Below are 24720 nucleotides of genomic sequence, written 5' to 3' on the forward strand. Positions count from 1 at the left end.
AAATGCTCAATGTACTTACAGACACACCACTGTTAAAATATGTGAATAAGCAAGTTTTACTGCAAGTAGATTCTAGTTAAAACAGTACATGACCTGTGATCTCATAAAACAAAAAGTACAGTTGTGTACACTTACCATAAATGTAGATGTTCGAGGGTATTCACTGTTGCAGTCATTACATTTGGGTAATCTGCTGGCAGGTTGCCCTCAGTCGGCCTGATTTACAAAGTCTTGGGTCCTGTGTCGGTTGCTGTCCCTTCTTCCATGACGTCAGGTAGTCAGGGGTATAAAACATACAGCCAATGACATTACATCAGTTTTTCTTGCCCTATATATATATATATATATATATATATATATATATATATATATATATATATATATATATATATATATATAAAATTAAAAACACAAAAATATACCTCCAAACAAAAGCAAATATACACAAAGGCTTTTAAACATAGCAAAAGAACGTACAGGTATAGTAAGAGAAAAACAGGGGGCTAGAGGGAGGGTAACCAGGACTGCAACAGTGAATACACTTGAACATCTACATTTATGGTAAGTGTACACAACTGTACTATGTTCTTCGTGTTTCACTGTTGAAGTCATTACATTTGGGTAGAATCCCAAAGCTATGGTTGGGAGGATGGATTTATACAGCATTAGGACCAGCTACAAGGCCCTGCAGGACAGCAGTGGCAAAGCCAGCTCTGGATTTAGAGAAAGGTAAATGTTAATGTTTGGTGAACGTACAAACTGAGCTCCAGGTAGCAGCTTCTAGAATGTCTCTGGTGGGAACACCTCTGAGAAAGGCTGTAGAAGAAGATGCAGCCCTGATGGAATGAGATCTGATCCCCTGGGGAATAGTTTTACCATGGTGCATATAGCAGAAACAAATACAGTGGCTTATCCATTTGGAAATAGTCTGCTTTGAAATAGCATTTCCCTCTGCCCCTGCAGCAAATGCCACCAACAGTTGTTCAGATTTTCTTAGAGATTGTGTCCTGTTTAAGTAAAATCTAAGTTGTCTGTGCACATCCAATGAATGCAGAATCCGCTCCCCTTTGTTCTGTGGATTGGGAAAGTAAGTTGGCAAATGAATGGTCTGATTAAGAGCCACACTGGATACAACCTTAGGCATGAAGGATGGATTTGTCCTGAGAGACACCCTGTCCACATGAAAAATATTGAAAGGTTTCACTGCCATAAGAGCCTGTAATTCAGAAATCCTTCTAGCTGAAGTGACTGCTAAAAGGAAAGCTGTTTTCCAGGAGAGAAGTTTTAAGTCTGCAGTAGCAGCCGGCTCGAAAGGAGGGAGAGTGAGTTTTTCCAATAGAAAATTGAGGTCCCAGGCAGGGTTGGAGCTCTCCTGGGTGGTCTTAAGTTTTTGGCCCCTCGGAGATACTGCTTTAGCAGAGGATGAGAGAAGAGGGGAGGTTCTGTGTTGTAATGAGCTGAAATGGCTGAGGCATGGATTTTTATGGAAGTAAAGGACAGGCCCTTGTGAAGCATCTCAGTTAAGTATTGTAAAACCTGAGGAATATTGGGCACTGCTGTGCTTATTCCTTGTGATTGATTCCAGGCACAGAATCTTTTCCATTTATTAGCATAAGATTTTCTAGTACTAGGCCTTCTCGCCTCCAAAATGACATCCATCACAGGTTTGCTGAGAGATGTTAAGGGTGAATTTAGGTGATTAGCCACACTGCAAGATTCAAAGTTTGGAGCTGAGTGTGAAGAATTTGGTTGTTCTGCTGAGACAGTAAATAAGGTGTCTGAGACAGGTGTCACGGTGGAGGGTGTGAAATACTGCACAGGAGTGGGTACCAGTGTTGGCGAGGCCAATCTGGAGCAATCAGAATCATTTTTGGTTTGTCCTGTTTGACTTTTAAGTAGAACTTTGGAGAGCAGAGGCAGAGAGGGAAAAGTATAAACTGATAGGCTTTTCCAGCTGATTGATAGAGCATCCACTTTCCAGGCATTTTTGTGAAGAGTCCTTGTGCAGAATTTGTCCAACTGACAGTTCTGGGGTGAGGCAAAAAGATTTATGCCTGGACTCCCCCATTTGTGTCAACATATTGAAAATCCATGGTTCCCATTTCCATTCGTGTGGGTCCATGAGATTTCTGCTTAGTTCGTCTGCCAGAGTATTCAGCGTTCCTGGCAGGAATTGAGCTTGTAGTTGTATTTGGTAGGTCAAGGCAGTGTTCCACAATGCCATGGCTAGTCTGCAAAGGGGGTAGGAGTGTGTACCCCCCTGCTTGTTTATGTAACACATAACTGTGGTGTTGTCTGTCTTCATCATTAATTGTCCTGGATGAAGGTAGTTTTTGAAGGCTGTCAGTGCATTCTGTACAGCTAGCATCTCTTTCTGATTGATATGAAGGTGCATTTGATTTGGGCTCCATTTACCCTGAATGCACTTCCCTGCCAGATGAGCCCCCCAAGGCATAGTCTGCTGTGTCTGTAGTTAGGGTTTGGGTGGCAGGGAGTGGAGTGAATGGCAGTCCCTTGTTTTGGTGGCAGGCCTCTGCCCACCATAGGAACTCTAGTGGCAGGCAAGGTATGACAGGAATCATTGTTTCCAGGCTGTGACAATGTTGACTCCATAAACTTTTTAAGTACCACTGAAGTTTCCTGATATGCAGTCTTGCATATGGAATTAGAAGAATGCAGGAGGCCATGAACCCCAAGGCTTGCAGAATTTGTCTTGCAGATAGCAGGGTTTTTGTGGCCACCTGTTTGAAGTTACCAAATTAATTTGCTTTTCTGGTGCAAGGTAAGCCATCTGGGTAGTTGTATTCAAGCTTTCACCCAAGAATGTAATTTTTTTGAGAGGGTACCAAGTTGTGATTTCTTTTTGTTTATGGTGTACCCTAGACATGTTAGAATGCTTTTTACAAACTCCAGATGTTTTAGAAGAATGTCCTTGTTTTCTGCCTGAATTAGACAATCGTCCAAGTATGGACATATTTGAATATTTCGTTGTCTGCAAAATGCAATTACTGGAGCCAGGCACTTTGTGAAGACCCTGGGCGCAGTACATAAGCCAAAGGGCAGTGCAGAGAACTGGTAATGCAAGTAGCCTGCTTTGAAGCGGAGGTATCTTCTGCAAGATTCCCTGATTGAGACATGCAGGTAAGCCTCTTTTAAGTCTAGAGTTACCAACCAGGCATCTTTGCCTAGCATAGGAAGTAACTGCTGAAGAGTCAGCATCTTGAATTTTGGAATGTCCAGAAATGTGTTTAGAGTAGATAAGTCCAGAATTGGACGCCATGATTTGTCTTTTCTGGGTAACAGGAAAAATCTTGAATAGAAACCTTGTCCCTTTTCCTCTTCTGGTACTGGCTGAATAGCCCCCATGTTCATTAGGGACGGTACTTGTTTCTGGGCCTCTGCCCATTGATTTGGGGGGCAGGTCTGGCCATCCGTTTGGGATTGGAAACATGTGGAAATGAAATCTGTATCCCTGGGATACTATATTTAAAACCCATTTGTCCTGGGTTATAAAAGTTGCCAGTTTCTTGCATGAAGTGCCAGTTTTCCCCCCAAAGGGGCGGCTAAAAGGTAGGTGCTTGGTAAGTGTAAAGGGAAGTCACTGAGACTGTTTACCATAGGGAGATGCCTTGTTGTTTCCAGATTTGGAGGTGGAGGCACCCCATTGTTTTGTTCTTAAAGTCTCTTGTGACTGAAACCTGGAGCCTTTGGAATGTCTGGGTTTGACTTGAGTGGCTCTTGAAGGAACTGGAAAGGACCAGTTCTTAGTAGGCCAGTGCCTGCTAAATCTTGGAGGTTGCACTTGTAAGAAATATTTCACAGTTTGCATAGATTTAGCTTTATCTTCCATCTTTTTTAAAACTTCTTCAGCCTTATTACCAAAGAGACGGTCCTGTTGTAAAGGAGCATCCAACAATTTTGCTTTAACATGATCAGGTAGAGTTTGCTCTTTGAGCCAAGCATGCCTTCTTAGCACAGAGCCAGTTACAGCAGCCCTGCAAGAGGCCTCCAAAGAATCAAAACCACATTGCAAAGTATGTTTTCCAACTTGTTCAGCTGAATGCAATAAATCCTGTAAATCTTTATTTTCCACACAGTCAGAAATGATCATTTTCTGTTTAAGCAGTCCCATGATATGCTGTTGATATTTTAACATATGAAATTGACAGTTTAAAGCCCTGATTGCCAAGTTTGCAGAAGTGTAAACCTTCTTACCCCATCTATCCAGCGCCTTGGAATCTCTATCAGAAGGGGTAGGATTTTTAGCAGTAGAGGCCTTAATGCCCTTGGGACCCTGAGAAATGGTTTCAGGATCAGCAATAGGATTTTTGAAAAGGAATTTGTGGGAGTCAGGAACCCTGTAGTATCTGTCTGGCTTACAAGGAGCCGGAGGCAGAGAGTCAGGAGCCATACTAGATTCTGAAAAAACATCAACAATATCTAGAACAGGAGGTATAGCCAAAGGCCTATGCTGAGGAAGAAGAAGAAAATCCCTAAGTCTCTTTTTAGATTCAGAGAAATCCTGACTTTCCCAGTGGAAATGTTCCCTTAAGGTATGTAAAGTTTGCCCAAAAGAAAAATCCTCAAGGGGAGAAGCAGAAGGAATGTAATCTTCTGCATCAGAGTTCTCATAAGTAGGTATAAACAAATCCTGTTCGTTAGAAGAGTCGGAAGAAATATAATCCTGTTCAGAAGATTCATAATCAATGTCTTGCCTAGGCCTCTTAGAAGGAGGGTGTTGGCTACCCCTGATCAGAGTAATTAAATCTTCAGCCATTTTGATAATTTGTTTTTTAGGCATAGGGGCCTGTACATGTGGCCCAGGCATTCGTTTTTTAGACAAAGATTTACATTTTGGCCTTAGTTTTGAAGATGGCGTCGGTCTAAAGTACAAATCTGTAGGCCTGAAAACACCCTCAGAAGCCAGTGCCTGCACAGCGGCTCCGGACCCATCTAAGGTACAGACATCTGAAGTTCCATAACTGAAGCATCACGCAGCATACCGGACTCCGAATGGGTCTCAGTAGAGGCCTGCGAATCAGAAGTAGCGGGTATCAGGGGCTGCGAAACGCCTCACTGAGTACCGGCAAACTGACAACTGGCTTAGGAGTAGCGTTGTCATCAGTTTTGGACCTTCACAGCCTGTCTCTTTTTCTTTGCATTTTTTAGGTATTCTGGTAGTCAGATTGCTAACAGACGACATTTCTGGATAATTAAATCGTGAGCCAAAATATTTAGAAGCAAAAATATACCGACGTTTTAATAGTGCATGGAGATTAAATTTAGCACAAAACCAACAGCAAGGTACATTGTGGTGATGGCCTAGGCAAGGAATACAGTACAAATGAAAATCCTTATGAGGTATTTGCTTCCCACAAGTAATGCAATTATTAACTTTTACTGACATCGGTAAGGAGCAAGAAAAAGTTTCCCAACGGGGTACTTGGCTTTTAGTTGAAGACTTCGGTTCTGAAACTCGAAAATGAAAATTTCAGGAGTCGGCCGACAGGCACTTGCGAACTGCTTCTGCTTTGGGCACCGCATGGCAAGAAAGACTGATGTAATGGCTTCGGCTGCATGTTTTATACCCCTGACGACCTGACATCATGGAAGAAGGGACAGCAACCGACGCAGGACATAAGACTTTGTAAATCAGGCCGACTGAGGGCAACCTGCCAGCAGATTACCCAAATGTAATGACTGCAACAGTGAAACACAAAGAACATCACCATCTGCCTTTGGGTGAAGAGCATTGACACATACATAAATGAGAGATGAACTTATACAACATGGAAATGTTAGCAATACTGCATAAATATTAGAAATGTAATGAATACATCAATAATGAAGATTTGTAATGCTGCATAAATGTAAAAAATTTAACTAATATATCCATATTGGTCAGGTGGAAAAAAAGCCACAACCACTGCAAACCATATTCAGAAAATTCTTGTAGAAGACACCCCTGAAGTTGAAATGATGCAACTCATTGTACAGAAATATGATTTGAAAATTAAACACAGATCATGAAGGAGTTGCACACAGCCAATACCTTGAAAAAGGCATATTTACCAAAGAAACATGAATTGTTGTTATAAAAGAATCACGCAGAACAATTGAATAACACCACATCTACTAATAACAGAAGAAATCTTAAGCAAAAGAAATTCAGAGCTCTGCTGATAATGACCTAGATATGCACTTACTGACATGCAATACTATGAAAGGTTAGCCTAAACAAAGGTTTTCAGTCAGGAAAGAGGTTCAGTCTCATTTTTCTTTTGAAGAAAAAAGCCTGTGTCCATGGTTTCATGTTCATAAGGTGAAACAAAGTTATGTTCTCACCATAATGTTTCATCTGTGATGTCCATTTTCATTCTTCCTCAACAAATGGGTTTAGATCTGACCCTCTGATCCGACTTGGGCCTCTTTTTCCAGCTCTTGGAACACAAACTCTCAAAATCCTCCCTTATCCATAATACTCTAGTCCCCTAACACACCTCAGATCTTGTTTGCTGCTGCTACAACCTGTACAATAAAGGAAGATGAGAAAACAGTATCTGGAGCTCAAATAAAGAAACATGGTTTCCTTCAGCATCTACCAATCCTTCCAAAAGTAGATCTGGTGGAATGAGCTCTTAGTGGTTTTGGTAGAGGCAAACCTGATTTTTTGGTGATAAAGGAAATACAATCAGTTAACCATTTGGCTAAAGTCAATTTTGTAACTGGTTTGCCCAATTTTGAATTTAAAAAGGAGACACACGCTCCAGGGATCTAAACCTTGTCATCACAATGAACAAAACATGCTGGCGGGATAGGTTCCTGACCCAGAGACTCCCCAGACTCTGGAATAGACTGCCCATACATGTCAAGCAGAGTGCCTCTTTGGCCCTCTTCAAAAGGAACCTTGATGATTGGATGGGAGATAGGAAATTTGCCAAGGGGATCACGTCAGTTGCCCTGCTAGACAGGGGTCCAGGGAAGTAAATACTGTAGGAAGAAATAGCCAGGGAATTGGTTATGGCTAGGCTTGTATAGGCCCTAGGGCTGATACCCTAGTACCAACCTATGAGACAAATAATCAATCTGACTTCCTGAAATTTTTTTGTCTTATGCAGATAAAAATGCAACTGTCTGAACATCCAACAGGTGCAACATATACTCTCCTTTGTTTTAGAAATTTGGAAAGAAAACTAGAAGGCTGACAGTTTGAGTGATACTGGACTCTGACACCACCTTAGGAAGAAAGGATGGGTTGGTTTGTAAGGATTCCCTATCCTTATGAAAAATCAAGTAAGGAGGCTTAGAAGACAGAGCTTAAATTACTGAGAATCTTCTAGCAGAGTAATTTTCACTAAGAAGGGCATTTTCCAGATCAAAAACTTTAAATCACACCTTGATGATGGTTCAAATGGTCACTGCATCAATGACTGTAAAACAATATTCAAATCCCACAGGGGAGTGGGATCCATAAAAGGGGATCCAAGAAGAAAGGTTCCCCTTATAAAGGCCTTACAAAGTTTGGAAGAGGCTAAAAATGAACTATTTACTTCTATGTGAAAATTAGAAATGGCAGTTACTTGTAGTTTAACAGCTGAACTAGCACATTCATTAAAAACTGTAGTGAAAAACTCAAGAACTTTAGGTACTGGAGCAGAACAGGGATCAATGTCTTTTGCTGCGCCCCCAAACCAAATCTTTTCCATTTACTTTTGTATATATTTTTCTAGTGGAAAATTTATGAGAAGACAAAAGAATATGCCGGACAGGGGAAGAGAGCCTGGGCTGTCTAGCTATCAGTGGAAGTGGAGAAACCAGGCAGTCTGCTTTCGGCCTAGAATGTCCAGGTGCATCATGTCTGTCAGGTGAAATAGAAGGTCTGGAATTGGATCTGGAATCCAGGGTTGGCAAAGTGGATGACGCCAAAGAAAAGGAAAGCAAATATGACAAGGCCAATAATGGGCAATAAGCATGACTGTGCTTTTCAATCGAGATGCTTTCTAAAGAAATTTGGGGATTAGAGGTACTGCGGGGGTAGGTGCAGAGGAGACTGGGGGATCAACTGTGGAGAACAGTCTCTCTTGGTGATTCCTCCAGTGGGGAGATCAGGACTGCACTTGTCATTGAGGGGTGATGCAAAGAGGTTGCAGGAAGGTTAGCCCCATCGGCGGAAGATCTTATCCAAAACTTTCATGTTGAATGACCACTCGTGAGGCATTAGAATGGACCTACTCAACTTGTCTGCTATCATGCTGGACTTTTCCAGTATGTGCATTACTATCAGAAACCGACTGGATGAGATCACCCATTGCCATACTCTCATAGCTTAATGACACAGGGGGGTAAGACTTGGTCCCTCCTTGTTTGTTGATGTATCAGACCACTGACATATCTGTCTATATCGCAATAGTCCTGGAAGGGGGAGTGTCTTGAGAGGCCTAGAATGCTAAGAGGACAGCTTTCATTTCCACAGCATCGATATGCATATTGGCCTCTTTGGGGGACCATGTGTCTTGGATTGGCTTTTCCAAGAAATGTCCCCCAACCCAATTTGGGAAGCATCTGTGGTAACTACAGCCTTGGGCTGAGGGAGAATAAAAGAACAGAATTGCATTATTTGGTTGGACTAAATCCATCAAAGGAGGTAATTCTTGCAGGCCTGATTTATCTTGATTTGGGTCAATAAAAGGTTGGAGAAGAATTGACTGTTGAGTTGCTAAAGTCCTATGAAGAATTCTCATGTGATACCTTGCTAGCGGGACCAAAACTATCTCAGCAGACATTGACCCCAATGCGTGAAGGATCAAATCAAGCTGAAAAAGAAGAAAAAAATGTTATGTTCTTACCATAACATTCCATCCGAGTTGTTGCTTAATTTGTCTTCAACCTGTGGTTCTCGGACTGGTCCTTGGATCCAACTTGGCCATATACTCCAGCCTTGGACCAGAAAACTGAGTTTCTCCTCTCCTACCCATAATGTCCCACTCACCCTCCACCCCTCATATCGAGTTTGCTGCTGAAAATAATAATAATAAAAAAAAAAAAACATCTGAACACAACAAAGCGTTAGCCACACCATACAGCAGAATACATCAGGGATTCGGACGATACAGCAGTGGGAGAGACCTGGATGTACTTCTAAACCAAAACAGTGCAGCGAGGCAAATGTGAAGATACAAAATAAACTCAAAAGAACTGCAACAGAAGCAACAGGATATCAAACTCTCAGTAGGGGGAGAAGTAGGACTTGCAGGTAGAAAGTCTGTCTCCCTGTAAGTTCCAGCATTTCTGTATTTAATCTATGTGACTTTAACTTAACTGACAAACACATAAAAGTGTTACAGCTGGGTTTGAAATTCCAACCCTGTAGAAGGGTAAGTTTGACGAGGTCCCTGACAGAGCTTAAAATGTATACTCGGAAGTTAAATCTGAAATTTGTGTTGAATGGTATTGGGTGTAAAAAATGTTTTAGTTAAACCATCCACTTTTAATCAGAGTTTAATGCATACTGTTAAGAGTTTTTGAAAACTTCTGTGAAAAAGATATCAGGAAATGTCTAATGGAGAAAAATAAGAGTATGTTTTACAACTTGAAGCCAGATGAAAGTAAAGCTCTGTCTGAACTCACTAATAGGTGTGATTTAAGGTTCATGAAGGCAGACATGGGGGGGATTATTATGAATACTGCAACATATAACACTGCCACTGAAGCTATGCTGGACAACTGTGAAGAATATAGAAAGGTGCCCAAGTATGAGGTATTAAATTGTTATGGAATTATTTATAACACCTTATAAGATCTTTTGATGAATGGTGAGATCAGTAATGAGCTGTTTGAATTTCTGTATGTGGAGGATCCTAAAGTGGGTGTTTTATTTCGGATCCCCAAGCTTCACAGAAGCATTATAAACCCCCCCCCCCCATTCAAACCTATTATTTCTGCCTCGGGAAGTTGTACTGACTGTATTTCTGTTTTTGGATTTTGTATTTAAGCCATATGTAAAGAATTTGTCTTCTTATACAGATGATTCATGGGATTTTTTTGGATAAACTTAGATCTTTTTCTTCTGTTTTTTCTAACGTCACAGAGAATTTAATTATGTTCACTGTAGACGTGGTCTCCCTATCACCTGCATCTCACAGGATATGGGTGTGGATTTTATTAGATAGTTTTTGGGGAAATATACAGATTTAAACAATAGCAGAATCAACACTTGTATAGGTTCATAGGTAGGTACTAGGCTATCGGCCCAAGGGCCTACACAAGCCTAGCCAACAAGGTTCCCTGGCTTACGCCACCCAAGCAAGTTATTTTCCTGTGCCACTGACAAGCAGACACACAGAAGTGATCCCTGGGTTGTATTTCCTATTTCCCATCCACTCATCAAGACTTTTCTTGAAGAGTGCTAATGAAGAACTTTGTTTGACATAGATGGGTAGCCTGTTTCAGAGTATGGGAAGTCTCTGGGATAGGAATCTATCCCTCCAACATGTCCTGTTTATTGTGGTGACAAGGTTTAGGTCCCTAGAGCGTGTAGCTCTGAGGGATTGGGATTTCTTTAGGTGTGGTGTAGCATGTCCAACAGCTCTGGGTTTGACATAGCTTTATATGTTAGGCAGAGATCACCTCTGAGTAGGCGATATGCTACGGAGTAAAGCTGGAGTTTTTTGAGGCGGTCAGTGTAGGGCATTTGTTTGAGTCCAGTAATCCTCTGTGAGGTACTTCTGTGGCCTTTCCAGCTGCTGCAGATGTCTTGTGAGGTACATTCCAAAAGGGGCGTTGTACTCTATAATGGGTCTAATGAGTGATGAGTAGAGGGTAACGATGACCTCTTTTTCCTGGATGAGAACCCTTTATGATGAGGTGTGCCACGTAGAAGGACTTCCTGACTACTGTGGTGATGTGACTATCAAAGGAGAGACTACTGTCCACCTGGGTCCCAAGGTCTCTTATCACGCATTCGGTGTTAAGTAGATTGCTGCCTATGTGGTAGTTCATGGGTACAGACTTTTTACCAAAGGGGATGACACTGCACTTTTTGGCATTGAGCTTGAGGCCATGGCTCTGACACCAGGCATCTGTCTCAGACAGGCCCTTCTGTAGGATGTTCACATCATTTGGGGACTTGACTATGGCTCCTAGTTTGCAGCCATCTGCGAACTTCGTTAGCCAGAGGCCTTTTGTGTTATCCTGTACTTCAGAGAAGTGGATACCAAACAGGAGTGGTCCCAGGACGGAACCCTGTGGTACTCCACTTGTCACTGGTTTGAGGTCAGATTTGGAGTCTGCAACTTTTACAGTGTGGGTTCTGTCAGTGAGCCAGTTGGCAACCCATCTTGTGACGTAGGGATTTATGCCTAGTTTATTGAGTTTAGCTATAATTCCAGAATGGGGGATGGTGTCGAAAGCCTTGGAGAAGTCAAGATAGGCTGTGTGAACCACTTTACCCTCATCTACGGCTTTGGTGACTGCCTCAAAGAAGTCGATCAGGTTCAGGAGGCATGATCTGCCTTTCACAAACCCGAACTGGGTGGGATCCAGAGTTTGGAGGTTACCAATGTCTTTGTTTATGAGTTCCATGACAATACGTTCCATGGCTTTGCAGACCAGGCTCGTCAGGCTAATAGGTCTATAGTTCCCGGGATCAGTGGTGGCTCCCCCTTTGTGGAGTGGGATAACTGTTGCTGTGCGCCATTCAATGGGCACAGCCTGATGCGAGGCTATTATTGAACATGGTACTTAAGTGGGGAGCCAGTTCATTCTGACACTCCTGGACTTGGTTTTGGAAAATTATTTCATGTTTAATAATTGTTTTACAAGCAACTAAGGGGGTTGCTATCAGGGCCACTGTCAGCCCTACATATGCCAATTTGGTTTTAGGATGGTGGGACATAGAGAGTTTGCCCAATATTCCACTTTTTGAGAATATTTTGTTTTATAAAAGGTTTGCAGAGGATTTATTTTTTATAGTTAAAATGAAAGACTTTGATTTTACACATTTTGTGAATTCTTTAACATATAGCACTTCTTCCTTAAAATTTGTTTGTGGTGAACAAAGTTCCAAGGTCTCTTTCTTGGATAAACTTTATTTGTGATCCTTGTGTGCTGATTGGTGGAGAATTTTTTTGGTTCTGGATGTACTTCTGCCAAATCCTAACAGGATCTGAGGAAGGGGGATGGAGGGAGGAAAGGTTCAAGACAAATGAAGTAACAACTCAGATGGAACATTATGGTAAGAACATTTTTTTTTCTGAAGTTGTTGTCTTCATTTGGTCTTCAACCTGTGGAACAGAGTCCCCAGCTACATAAACCCTGCGTGGCCCTCACGAAAGGATATTCTGGAGCACGGTAGAGCCTAAGGAGTGCTCTGCTCCTGGAACAGCTATCCAATATGTAATGGTATATGAAGGTGTGAGAGGAAGACCAAGTAGCTGCTGAACAAATGTCATCAACTGACACTCTAGATCAAAAGGCCATGGAAGTGGATACAGACCTAGTGGAATGGGCCTTGATCTGATTTGGTAGAGGAATTCCTTTATTAGAATAGGCCAATGCAATACACTTTGAGATCCAATCAGCTAAAGTCACTTTAGTGATTGGTCTTCCTAATCTGGAACTAGCAAAGGCGACAAAAAGTTGGTCTGATTTTCTGAAGATTTTTTGTCCTAAGTAAAATTGTAGCTGTCTATGAACATCAAGTAGATGAAGCTTGTATTCCCCCTTGTTCTGGAAATTAGGGAAAAGACTGGGAGATTAATCACTTGGTTGATGTTCGCTTCTGAAGCAACCTTGAGAATAAAGGAAGGATTAGTGCAAACAGTTGCTCTGTCCTTGTGGAAAATAAGATAAGGGGGTGTAATGGATAAAGCATGAACTACCAAAATCCTCTTAAGCAGGTGACGGCCACTAAGAAGGCTGTCTTCCAAGACATAAAATTCTAAATCAACTGCGGTAGCTGGTTCAAAGGGAGCAGAAACCAAGCTAACACCAAAGTGAGGTCCCAAGGGGGTGTAGCATCATTGACCAGAAGCCAAAGTAGATAACTGCCCCTCAGAAATGCATTACATATTTTCGTGGACGCTAAAGCTGTAGAGTCTTCACCAATATGGAAATCTGAGATGGCTGCCAACTGCACCTTGACTGTGTTAATGATGTGGGTCAAGAAATCTAGAATAGGTAGAATGGGAGCCGTGAAAGTGTGTAACTGATGCTGTTGCACCCAAACAGAAAATCTCTTCAATTTGCTAGAATGAATCTTTCTGGTAGAGGCCTTATGAGCTGCAATCAAAATCTTCTGAAAAGAAGAGGACAGCCCGGAAGTTCAAGCCATCAACGGGAGTTTTGCCAGATTATGCCTGATCAGACCAGTCATGAGCCAGTCATCCAAACAAGGAAACACCCGGAAATCCCTGCAGTCTCAAGTGAGCTGCTACTACTGCCATATACTTGGTACAAACCCTGAGGGCTGTGGTGAGGCCAAAGTGCAGAGTTCTGAATTGACTGGCTCCCAGCTAGAAGTGTAGGTATTTTCTGGATTGTCTGTTCATTTTGATATGATAGTACACATCCTGAAGAGCTATTGAGCACATCCAGTCATCCTTGTGCAGAAAAGGCAGAATGGACTGAACCGTGACCATCCAGAACTTTGTGTAATGAAATTACTTGTCCAGACTGTTGAGATCCAAAATTGGTCTCCTGTCCCCTTTTTTTTTTGGCACAAAGAATCTCAAGTAAGTTCCACACTCTCTGGTCTGTGGGGACTTCTTGGACGACTCTTTTTCCTGCAGCTTATTTATTTCTAGTGCTGCTGCTTCCCTCTGACTGGATGGAACATCGAGGATTTTATTTACTATTAAGGGTGGTGGGTAGGGAAAAGGGTACTGTATAACCTCTGGAAATAATCTTCTGCATCCATAATCTTTTGTAATCTCTATCCAGGCTCTCTATTGCAGGGAAAAACAACCCTGACCACCTCCACACATGGACAACCAGGCCTCCTTTTAAGAGCACTGGCAGGATCTGTCAGAGAAGGTATCTCTAGATCCTTGGCTTTGCGGACCACCTCTGCCATGACAGCAGCATCTTCCATTAAGAATCATCTCCTCTGCCCCTGGGGAACTATCTCCACATGGATCTTGGAAGGAACTCTGGGACTTTCTGAACCACATTTTTCAACCACCTTGTTAATTCCTAGAAAAGGTTCCTTTGAGGAGTCAAAAAATGTACGCTCACAGCAGGCAGGGTTTTACCTTCCAGCTCACAACTGGATAGTGTGTCTTTAAACTTTGGGGCCAAATAAAGAACTTCTGTCCGAGTGAGCACTGATGAAGGAAGACTTGAGGAGCTCTGCAAAATCACCCTGGTGCATCCAGGCATGCTTCCCAGTGGAAATACCTGAACTCAACACCCTTGAGGTACCTTCAGCTGCATGGGAGATGAGCCTCATGGATGAGTTTGAAATAGACTGTACGGTAGCCAGATGTGAAGCAATCAAGCTCTCTGTCTCAGAAGTAATGGTCCTAGAGAGGGATTTGATAAGTTATTTAATCACATCCATCTGGAGTATAGTGAAGTGTGCCAAATAATTCAGCTACTGAAGTGCAAAGCTCGCTAAAACATATACATGTTTCCTGAATGTGTCCAGTGTCTGCACTCCCTGTTAAGGGGATGAACAGAGGAACCTTCTTCTGCAAGTTCCTTTGTTGTGATCGCTGCTATGACCAGGGCATCAACTGGTACTCCCTTGTTCCAGAATTCCCTGTCCTTAGGTGGTGCCAGGATCCTGTCTGGTCTCTTGGGGACTGGCTCAACAGAATCAGGCTCCTTCTACAACCATTGAGAGATCAAATCAAGGAGTTCATCTGTGGGTGGAGTCACCCAGGAGGTAGACGGGCCAGCTCCAAAAGCCTCCAGGAATACCAATTCCTCTTGGGAAGTGTTGTCAGTAGACCAGTCACCTCTTTGCTTGAGAATTTCTACAACATTTCCAAAGGAGATGTCATCAGGTGGGGATCATGGCGACCCATCCCCTCATTGAAGTCGGCATCCTCTATGACAGACTCTTGAGGGATGTCTAAGTGCCTTCTCTTGACTTTCCCTTCCAAAGGACTTCTTTGGTGTGATGTTTCTTCTGGAGAAGTATCAGAAGATATCAATATACCCTGCAGGGTATCCTGGTGACTTTTCTGGGCTGGCTGCCCCTCTGATGCAGGAAGTTGAGACTCAAGACACAAGGCAACTGGGTCTGGGAAGTAGGAGCTAAGGAGGGTGGAAACAACCTTTCCCTAAGAGCAGAGAAAGCCCTCTCTACTACCTTAAGAGCAGAATGAATAAGAGAGAAAGAAGCCGATAGCACCAAGAAGACATGCTTCCAGACAATCGGCTCTCTTTGACCTAAAGTCAAACCACTCCAGGAAGGTGTTGGTGCCAAGCTGTCCAACACCAAGGCTCCGAGGGGAAGAGACGGCTTCAACAACCTCAGAGTCGACTTCAAGACCCCGGATACAGCACTGATGCTATGGCTCTGAAAGTCATCCAGCTCTGATGTGCTTGAAGACGGTCCACTCAGAAACGCCACCAGAGTAGAAGATACCATAATCTTTGGATCTGATGTGGATGGCTTCAGGATCTTCAAATCTGACTGCTCTGAAATCAAAGATCGGATCAGAGAAGAAGATGGCATAGGTGGGGGTAGTACTCACAAAGGTCTCTGGACCTGATTGGGCTGGAGCTGGGAGAACCCCCACTTGAATTCGAGTCCAGAGGAAGTCCCTCATTATCTTTTCCACATCTGCTTCAGTCAGACTTTTGGATGAATGACAGGAAGATGCTATGGAAGAAGCTCTAGAATGGTGACACTCTGGAGACATGTCCAGAAAGGGAGAAGGGAGACTGGAGGACACCGGATCAAACAGCAAAGCAGATCTGATGCATGGTGATTTATCCAATTTTGTCTTCAGACCTGAAGATTTAGTCTTTGGATCCAAAAGAACTGGATCTGAAAATTTAGTCTTTGGATCTAAAGGGGTTGGATACAAAGGTTTCGAAACTTTGTGAGGTGGTTGAGCCTGGAGTAGACGAGCTTGTAGGATCTGGGGAATGCTTTTTAGCCTTTTTTTTCTCATGTTTTTTAGGGGTTTCAGCCCCAGATGCTGCTTCAAAAGATTTAGAAGGAAGTAACCCTCTCAAGATCAACCTATTCTTTTAGCCTACTAAAGACCTAGGATTGAAACCCTTACATATATCACACGGTGAATCTAATTGTGCCTAAACAATATACACACTTAATGTGCATCAGAAAGAAGAATTTTATGGCTGCAGGCTGTACATATTTTAAAACCAGGAGGTTTTTCAGCTATAATCTAAGGGAAAGGAACAATCAGTAAAGAGAAAGATGACTATTTTTGTATAAGAAAAGGAAGAAAAGAGAGAAGGGGGAAAACGGATGTATTACCAATAATGGTAATTCATGAAAAACAAAGATTACCAGCAATGGTATTAGAAAATTACACTATTACAGTGTAAAAGACAAGGGAGGATGTGCAGTTATAAGGTTTCTAAAGAAATAAGTAGATAAGTAAATAGAAAAACACACTGACAAACACTATTACCAGAGAGCTTGCACGGACGACGTCCATACACGAAGATGGCAAACGAGCTCTGAGCTATGTTAGGGGATTAGCACATTATGGCCAAGGCAGGAGCTCGAGAGTTGCAGTGTTCCATGAGCTAGAAAAAGCAGCCAAGTCAGATCAGAGGATCAGATCCGAACCCATTTGTTGAGGAACAAATGAAAATGACAACATCAGATAACAGTTCCCAATCAACTAAGTCAGCAAATAAATGTCTGACAGGATGCACAAGACACATCTGAGAATAATAAAGTACATAGAAACAGCAAAAGGAATAATTAACTGATCAGGAATGTCAACTGAAATAGAATAAGAAATAAGTATAGAGTTAAACCATATGCAAACGTATCAATAACAATCAACAGAAGAGATGCTATACCTTACCTAGTACCATATTATCTATGCACTCAAGCAGGCAATGATTTTTTTTCAGTTTAGGGAAACTATGTATTTTACATGTGTGGATAATTTCAAATTCACTGACAAGTATGACAACTACAAGTACAAGGGTGTTTAGTATATTAAAGACTATATTCTTGAGAGAAGATATGCTGGATGTTGTCATATTTGACACCTTATTGCAATACACACATCAGAAGGAATATTTGTGCTAACAGACAACAATATCTGTATTCCAATGTGGAAATGGAGATACCTATAACAGTGAAAAATCTTATGAGGAAAAAAATATTTAGCAAAATTTATGCAAACTATCATCTCAAAATTTTGAGCTACAGGAAAACTTCACTGCAAGGGTTCAGTTTATCAACCAGTTCAACTGTTAGCTGTTAGAATGTTGGAAATCGGAGGATTTCAACTATGTTGCTGATGCCTGAAAAACAAAACAGAGTAAAGGAAATTGTTTTCCACAAGCAAAAGCATCTACTCACAATTGCAATGTGCTGCAACATTCATACCTAGTGTCCTCTATGTAACATAAGGTATTACCTGGTGTCTACATTTTCTCTTCCCTTGCAAGAAAGACTAATGCTCATTAACTAGGGTTACCACTCCCTTTTAATACTTACAACTGCTGCACAGGGTCAATCTCCCTAGGAACATAAATAGAAATGTTCACAATTGAGGACAGTACATCTCTTATAACACCCACTGTTAGGGGAAAGTCATCCTCTCAGCCCCAGTGTACCACACAGTGATGACAGCCCTATGTAAGATCTGTCTGGTAGTCTTCTGGCTCACACAGCCATTCAAGACCATTTGTGAATAGGCAACTTGTTTAAAAAGTCTATCTAGTTGGTACAGCACAAGTATGGCTTATAAATCCTTGTACACATAAGCAGACACAGCAGAACTAGGGCAACATGGCAGAGTTCACAGTTGGTGGTGGATTAAGTGATAACTCCCATCTTTGCATCCTTTTACAAGTTAAATAAGTGGATTGTGCTTAATTAAGACATGAAGACTAATAGGATGGTGAGTCCACTATCTTAAACTATATGCCACATTCTACCGTTTGCAGTACTTTTAATCTAGTAATGGGTTCTTATTTTAGTGCCAAGTACACTGCAACATATTAAAGCAAAATGGTTATTTGCATTCCACCTTGCTGTTTTCAGCCGTATGTGCAACTCAGCGCAAGGCTGCAGTGTCTACCTGTGTGGAGCAACTGCATTGGTGGCATATGATTTATGAATCTCAATTACACCTTCAGCTCAGATGCATAATGGAACTTGGCACAGGCATTTTGCAGTTGTGTTTTTACTCAAAGTTCATACAAGCTCATAAGCCCATCAAAATCCAATTTTTACTGAACACCGACTTGAAGTTGATCCTTTTTACCTGGTTAAACTCAGATGGTAATAAAAGACTCCCCACAAACCCAATACAATAAGATAACCCAGGTAACCAACTTAACTGCTGGCAGACAACAAGTCCATAGCACTGTGGATTCTGGCTTGAATAAAGAGAGGTGGTATCTAAGGTATGGATACAGCCAATAGGAAGCGACAAAGTGCTGATGAGGTAGGGAATAAAGACAGCTAAGTAAAAAAACAAACACAAAAACACTGTTAGCTAGGAATTCACCAGAATGCAAAGTACGACAGTATAGTCTTGTAGACCTACAGGCTAAGAAAAGACCTGAATCAACCAATGACGAAGTGGCAATGGAGTAAGAGAAAAAGTACAGTTTTGTACCTACCATAAATGTAGATGTTAGAGTGTAAACACTGCTGCAGTCATTACACTTGGGTTATCCTGCCGTCAGGCGGTTCCCCAGTCGGCCTGAGTTCCAAAGTCTTGGTCCGGCGTCGGTTGCTGTTGCCTCCTCCCTGACGTCAGTGCGACAGGGGTATACAAGATGCAGCCAACACCATTTTCTTCAGTTTTTCTTGCCCCAGATGTCAGGTGCCCCCGAATAGGTAGGCAATTCAAATTGCTAGTAAAGTATACAAAAGAAAAGCAAACAACAATTTTCAGTTACCAGCAAATACTCCCCATAGGTAGCAAAGGGTAGAAGACCTAGGTATGTAACAGCAAGTAAGAGGGGAAGGAGGGAGGGAAACTTGGACTGCAGCAGTGTTTACACTCGAACATCTACATTTATGGTAGGTACAAAACTGCACTATGTTCATCATGTTACACTGCTGCAGTCATTACACTTGGGTGGAATCCCAAAGCTGAGGTAGGGTGGCTGGTTCTATAAGGCATTAGGGGTGGCTATAAGGCCCTGCAGCACAGCAGTGGCGAAGCCAGCTCTAGATTTGGAGTATAAAGGCAAATGGTAATGCTTGGTGAAGGTATGCACAGAACTCCATGTTGCTGCTTCCAAAATATCCTTGGTAGGTACTCCTCTGAGGTAGGCAGTTGAAGTGGCTGTTGCCCTGGTGGAGTGAGATCTAATGCTGCTAGGTACAGGTTTCCCATGGTGTGTATAGCAGAAACGTATGCAATGTTCTATCCATTTTGAAATAGTCGGTTTTGAAATGGCTTTTCCCTGTGCTCCTGCAGCATATGCTACCAATAATTGCTCAGATTTTCTGAAAGTTTTGGTCTTGTTCAAGTAGAAGCGCAACTGTCTGTGAATGTCCAAAGAATGTAGTAGTCTCTCCCCTTTGTTCTGTGGTTTTGGATAAAAAGTTGGCAAGTGAATAGTTTGGTTAAGAGCCACACTTGATACCACCTTTGGCATAAATGTAGGGTTAGTTCTTAGACACCCTGTCCTGGTGGAAAATGAGGAAAGGTTCCACTGCCATTAGTGCCTGTAATTCTGAAACTCTTCATGCTGATGTTATTGCCAGTAGCAGAGCAGTTTTCCAAGAGATATATTTTAATTCTGCTGTGTTAGCTGGCTCAAAAGGAGGTAAAGTTAATTTTTCCAAAACAACGTTGAGATCCCAAGTTGGAATAGGTGCTCTACGGGGTGGTCCTATGTTTTTAGCCCCTCTGAGGTACTGTTTGAGCAAAGGATTAGAGAAAATTGGTGCATCTGTGTTGTAATGAGCAGAAATGGCAGAGGCATGGATCTTGATGGATGAGAAGGAGAGGCCCTTGTCCAGCATCTCAGTTAAATATTGAAGTATCTGAGGAATGTTTGGGACAAGAGGGTCAAGGCTGTGCGTCTGGTTCCAGGCACAGAATCTCTTCCATTTATCCGAATAGGCTTTCCTGGTACTAGGTCTTCTGGCCTCCAGAATGACATCCATAACAGCTTTTTATAGATAGGCATTGCTTGCTTGACTAAGGAATTTTCCATGCAGCTAGGTTTAAGGTCTTTAGCTGGCTGTGAAGTATCTGATTGTTGTGCTGTGTCAGCAAATGTGGGATTTGAGGCAAAATCCAGGGTGCTTCTTGTGCTAAGTTCTTTAAGATTGGGTACCAGTGCTGGCGTTGCCAGTCTGGTGCAATCAGGGTCATCTTTGGCACTTCTTGCCTGGCTTTTATGAGTACCTTTGGAAGGAGAGGTAAAGGTGGGAAAGCGTATACTTGCAGGTTTTTCCAGCTGAATGAGAGGGCATCCACTTTCCATGCTTGTGGATGGTAACTCCTTGTGCAGAATTTCTGTAGCTGGCAGTTCGTTGGGGATGCAAACAGATCTATGTCCGGGCTCCACCATTTTTGTGTTATCATTCTAAATATTTGTGGATTCAATTCCCATTCGTGGGGATCCATGATGTTTCTGCTTAGGTCGTCTGCCAGTGTGTTTTTCTTTCCTGGCAGGAATTGTGCTTGGTAGTCTAGAGCTGTGTTCCACAAGGTCATGGCTTGTCCAGAGGGGGTAGGAGTGTGTGCCCCCTTGTTTATGTACCACATAACTGTGGTGTTGTTGGTCTTTAGTAGTAGTCCTGGATGCAGCAGGTCCTTGAACGCTATAAGGGCATTTTGTACTGCTAGCATCTCTTTTTGATTGATGTGAAGATGCCTTTGGCTCTGCGGGCCACTCACCCTGAATACATTTTCCTGCCATGTGTGCTCCCCAGGCGTAATCCGATGCATCTGTTGTCAGTGTTTGCCTGGCTGTGGGTTGAGTAAAAGGCTGTCCCTTGTTGAGGTGACAAGCTAGAGCTTAGCATCGAAACTCCTGTTGAAGGCAAGGAATTAGTGGTATAACTGTTTCCAAACTTTGACAGTGTTGAGACCATACACTCTTTAGGTACCATTGTAGTTTCCTCATATGCAGTCTGGTATATGGAATTAGTAGTATGCAAGATGCCATGTAGCCCAAGGCCTGCAGAATTTTTCTTGCAGGGAGTTGGGTCTTTGTTGCCATCAACTGAAAGTACTGAGTCAGTTGTCCTTGCTTGTCTGGCGTGAGATAAGCCATCTGGGCCGTTGTGTTCAAGCTGGCACCCAGGAATATTATCTCTTGTGAGGGCACTAGTTTTGATTTCTTTTCGTTTACTGTGTACCCCAGGCAACTTAATAACTTTTTTATGAACGCCAGATGCTTTAGAAGAATGTCCTTCCTCTCTGCTTGAATCAAGCAGTCGTCAAGGTACGGCTAAATTTGAATTCCTTTTTTCCTGCAAAATGCAATTACTGGTGCCAGGCACTTTGTGAAGACCCTGGGCGCAGTAGATAAGCCAAAGGGCAGTGCAGAGAATTGATAGTGCATTGAACCAGCTATGAATCTGAGGTATCTTCTGCAATTTTGTCTGATAGGGACATGCAGGTGTGCCTCCTTGAGGTCCAAAGTCACGAGCCAAGCTTTCTTACCCAGCATGGGAAGAAGCTGCTGTAGTGTCAACATTTTGAATTTCGGAACATCCAGGTAAGTGTTTAGAGAAGAAAGATCCAGAATAGGTCTCCAGGCTTTGCCCTTTCTGGGAACCAGAAAGAGTCTTGATTAAAATCCTTGTCCTTGCTCCTATGGTGGTACCTTTTAAATAGCTGTCATGTCCATGAGTGCTGTAATTTGTTTTTGAGCCTCTTCCCATTGATTTGGTGGCAGATTTGGCATTCCTTTTAACCTTGGCAGTGTGTGAAAGCGGAACCTGTAACCTTGAAATACAATGTTGAGAACCCATTTGTCTTTGGTGATGCAATGCCAATTGTGATAAAAAAGTGCCAGTTTTCCTCCTAAGGGGGCTGCCAAGAGAGAGCTGTTTGGCAGCTGTAGTGGGAAGTCATTGAGGCTGCTTTTTATATGGTTGGGGCCTGTCTTCCCCTTCTTTCTGGCCTGGTGTACCCCATTGTCGAGGCCTGTAAGGACCTTGTGTTTGACCTCTACCTCTTGGACATCTGTATCTGCCCTGAGGTCTGTCTGTGACTGGAAAGAACCAATTCTTTGTTGGCCAATGTCTGCTAAAACGAGGAGGCTGAACCTGTAAGAAATCCTTCACCATTTGCATAGATTTTGCCTTATCCTCCATCTTCTTTAATACCTCCTCTGCCTTGACTCCAAACAACACATCACGCTGCAAAGGTGCATCCTTTTGCCTTAACATGATCTGGTAACGTATGTTCTTTTAACCAAGCATGTCTTCTAATGACAGAGCCTGTAACTGCTGCTCTGCAGGAGGCCTCTAAGGAATCAAAACCACATTGCAAAGTATGTTTTCCCACTTGTTCAGCTGCATGCAATAAATCCTGCATTTCTTTAAAATTAGGAGGATCTGAATCTGGAAGCATCTTTTGTTTCAACTGAGACATCAAAAATTGCTGATATTTTAGCATGTGAAACTGGCAATTTAAAGCTCTCATTGCTAAAGTTGCAGACATATATACTTTCTTTCCCCATCTGTCTAATGCTCTGGAATATCTGTCAGAGGGAACTGGGTTTTTTGCTGATGAGGCCTTAATCCCTTTGGGTCCCTGAGAAATAGTTTCAGGGTCAGCAACAGGGCTTCTATACAGAAATTTGTGAGAGTCAGGAACTCTGTAGTATCTATCAGGTTTAACTGGGGCTGGAGGTAAGGAGTCAGGATTTAAGCTGGATTCAGTATACACATCATCCACAATATCTAACACTGGCGGAATAGCAAGGGATCTGTGTTGAGGTAATAAAAGGAAGTCTCTGAGCCTTTTCTTGGATTCTGAGTAATCCTGGCCTTCCCAATGGAAATGCTCCCTCATGGTATGCAAGGTCTCCCCAAAGGGGTAGTCCTCAGGCGGAGAGGCTGATGGAATTGATTCCTCAGCATCAGAATCCTCATAAGGGAGTAAAGAATATCCTAGGTCTGAGGATGAATCTGAAGAAATGGACACCTGATCGGAAGATTCATAGTCTGCATCCTGTCTGGGCCTTTTATCAGGTGGGGGATGGGACCCCCTGATCAGGGTGATTAGGTCTTCGGCCATTTTGAGCATTTGTTTCTTAGGCATGGAGGCCTGTCTTGGAGAATGCTGTATCTGTTTCTTTGTTTTTAGGGGGGGCTTAGACTTAGCAGAGGGTTTAATGGTTAACTGGGTAGGTGTGAAAATTGCTCAGTTACTTCGGTTCCCTCTGAAGGGTTAGTTTCGGTAGGCTGAAAAACTTGTGCGTCCGAAGGCCCAGTCAGCTCCACGTGGGAGTTGGAGGCAGTCTGTGGAAGCGGTCGTCAGGGGCTGCGAAGGCGCCTCGCTGAAAACTGGAGAACCGGCGACCGGCCTAGAAGAGGCCTCGTCGTCAGTTTTGGGCCTCGGATGCTTGTCCTTGTCTTTGCGCTTTTTATGTATTCCGGTCGTCGGAAGTTCCGACGGCATGGTGTAATTGAATTTTCTGCCAAAATAATGTCGGGCAAAGTCAAACCGACGTTTAATAGTGCGCTTGTTAAACCTAGCACAAAACCGACAACCAGTGACATCGTGGTCTGGGCCTAGGCACGGGATACAATAGGAATGGAAATCATTATGAGGTATTTGCTTCCCACAAGAAATACAGTTATTAACTTTTACTGACATTGGTCTGAGGCAAGAAAAAGTTTCTCCAACGGGGTACTTAGCTTTGTAGAAGACTTCGGTTCTGGATTCGGAATGAAAATCTCAGGAGTCGGCCGACGGGCACTTGCAAACTGCTTTTGCTTCGGGCACCGCGCGGCAAGAAAGACTGAAGAAAATGGCGTCGGCTGCATCTTATATACCCCTGTCACACTGACGTCAGGGAGGAGGTGACAGCAACCGATGCTGTACCAAGACTTTGGAACTCAGGCCAACTGGGGGACTGCCTGATGGCAGGATAACCCAAGTGTAATGACTGCAGCAGTGTAACACAATGAACATCAATTAAAGACAGTAAGGACAAACTATAAACTAGAAGTCAGTTTTATAGGTAGTTTTAAAAGCTTCAGAAGACAAATGAACAAAGCTGAGTCTTAGCTTTGGGGAAAAAAGTAAAGGGGAAAGCAGAGAAAAACTGGGAAGGCATGAAGTGGCCTGTGCCTTTACAACCATGCAGCAGCAGTAGTGACAATGTCAAAGCAGAGTTTCCATCAAGCCCTCCCAAAGAAGCTTCTGTGGGATTAAGTTCTACTCCCTGTATGTCAGAAATTTAGCAACTTAAAGGACTAAGGTGAGATCACATCCCAGAAAAGACTTGAGTAAAATTTCAAGTCATCTCCTTGCATTCTTAATCCTTACAGCTGAGATTTTTTAGAGCAAAAAATTACTGAATAAGTTCCAGCCTTGCAGCCTAACTAAATCAAATCAAAAC

At 42.7% G+C, this 24720-nt stretch overlaps 1 protein-coding gene across 6 annotated transcripts in view; it reads right to left on the bottom strand.

Annotated features, from left to right (window-relative positions):
* Positions 1-24720, bottom strand: part of SEPHS1 (selenophosphate synthetase 1) — a 935453-nt gene that overhangs the window by 107436 nt on the left and 803297 nt on the right. The gene's annotated exons all lie outside the window — the stretch shown is intronic.

Source organism: Protopterus annectens, chromosome 11.part0 (assembly GCF_019279795.1).
Source record: "Protopterus annectens isolate FY-2018-M chromosome 11.part0, PAN1.0, whole genome shotgun sequence".
In the NCBI taxonomy this organism is placed as follows: domain Eukaryota; kingdom Metazoa; phylum Chordata; order Ceratodontiformes; family Protopteridae; genus Protopterus; species Protopterus annectens.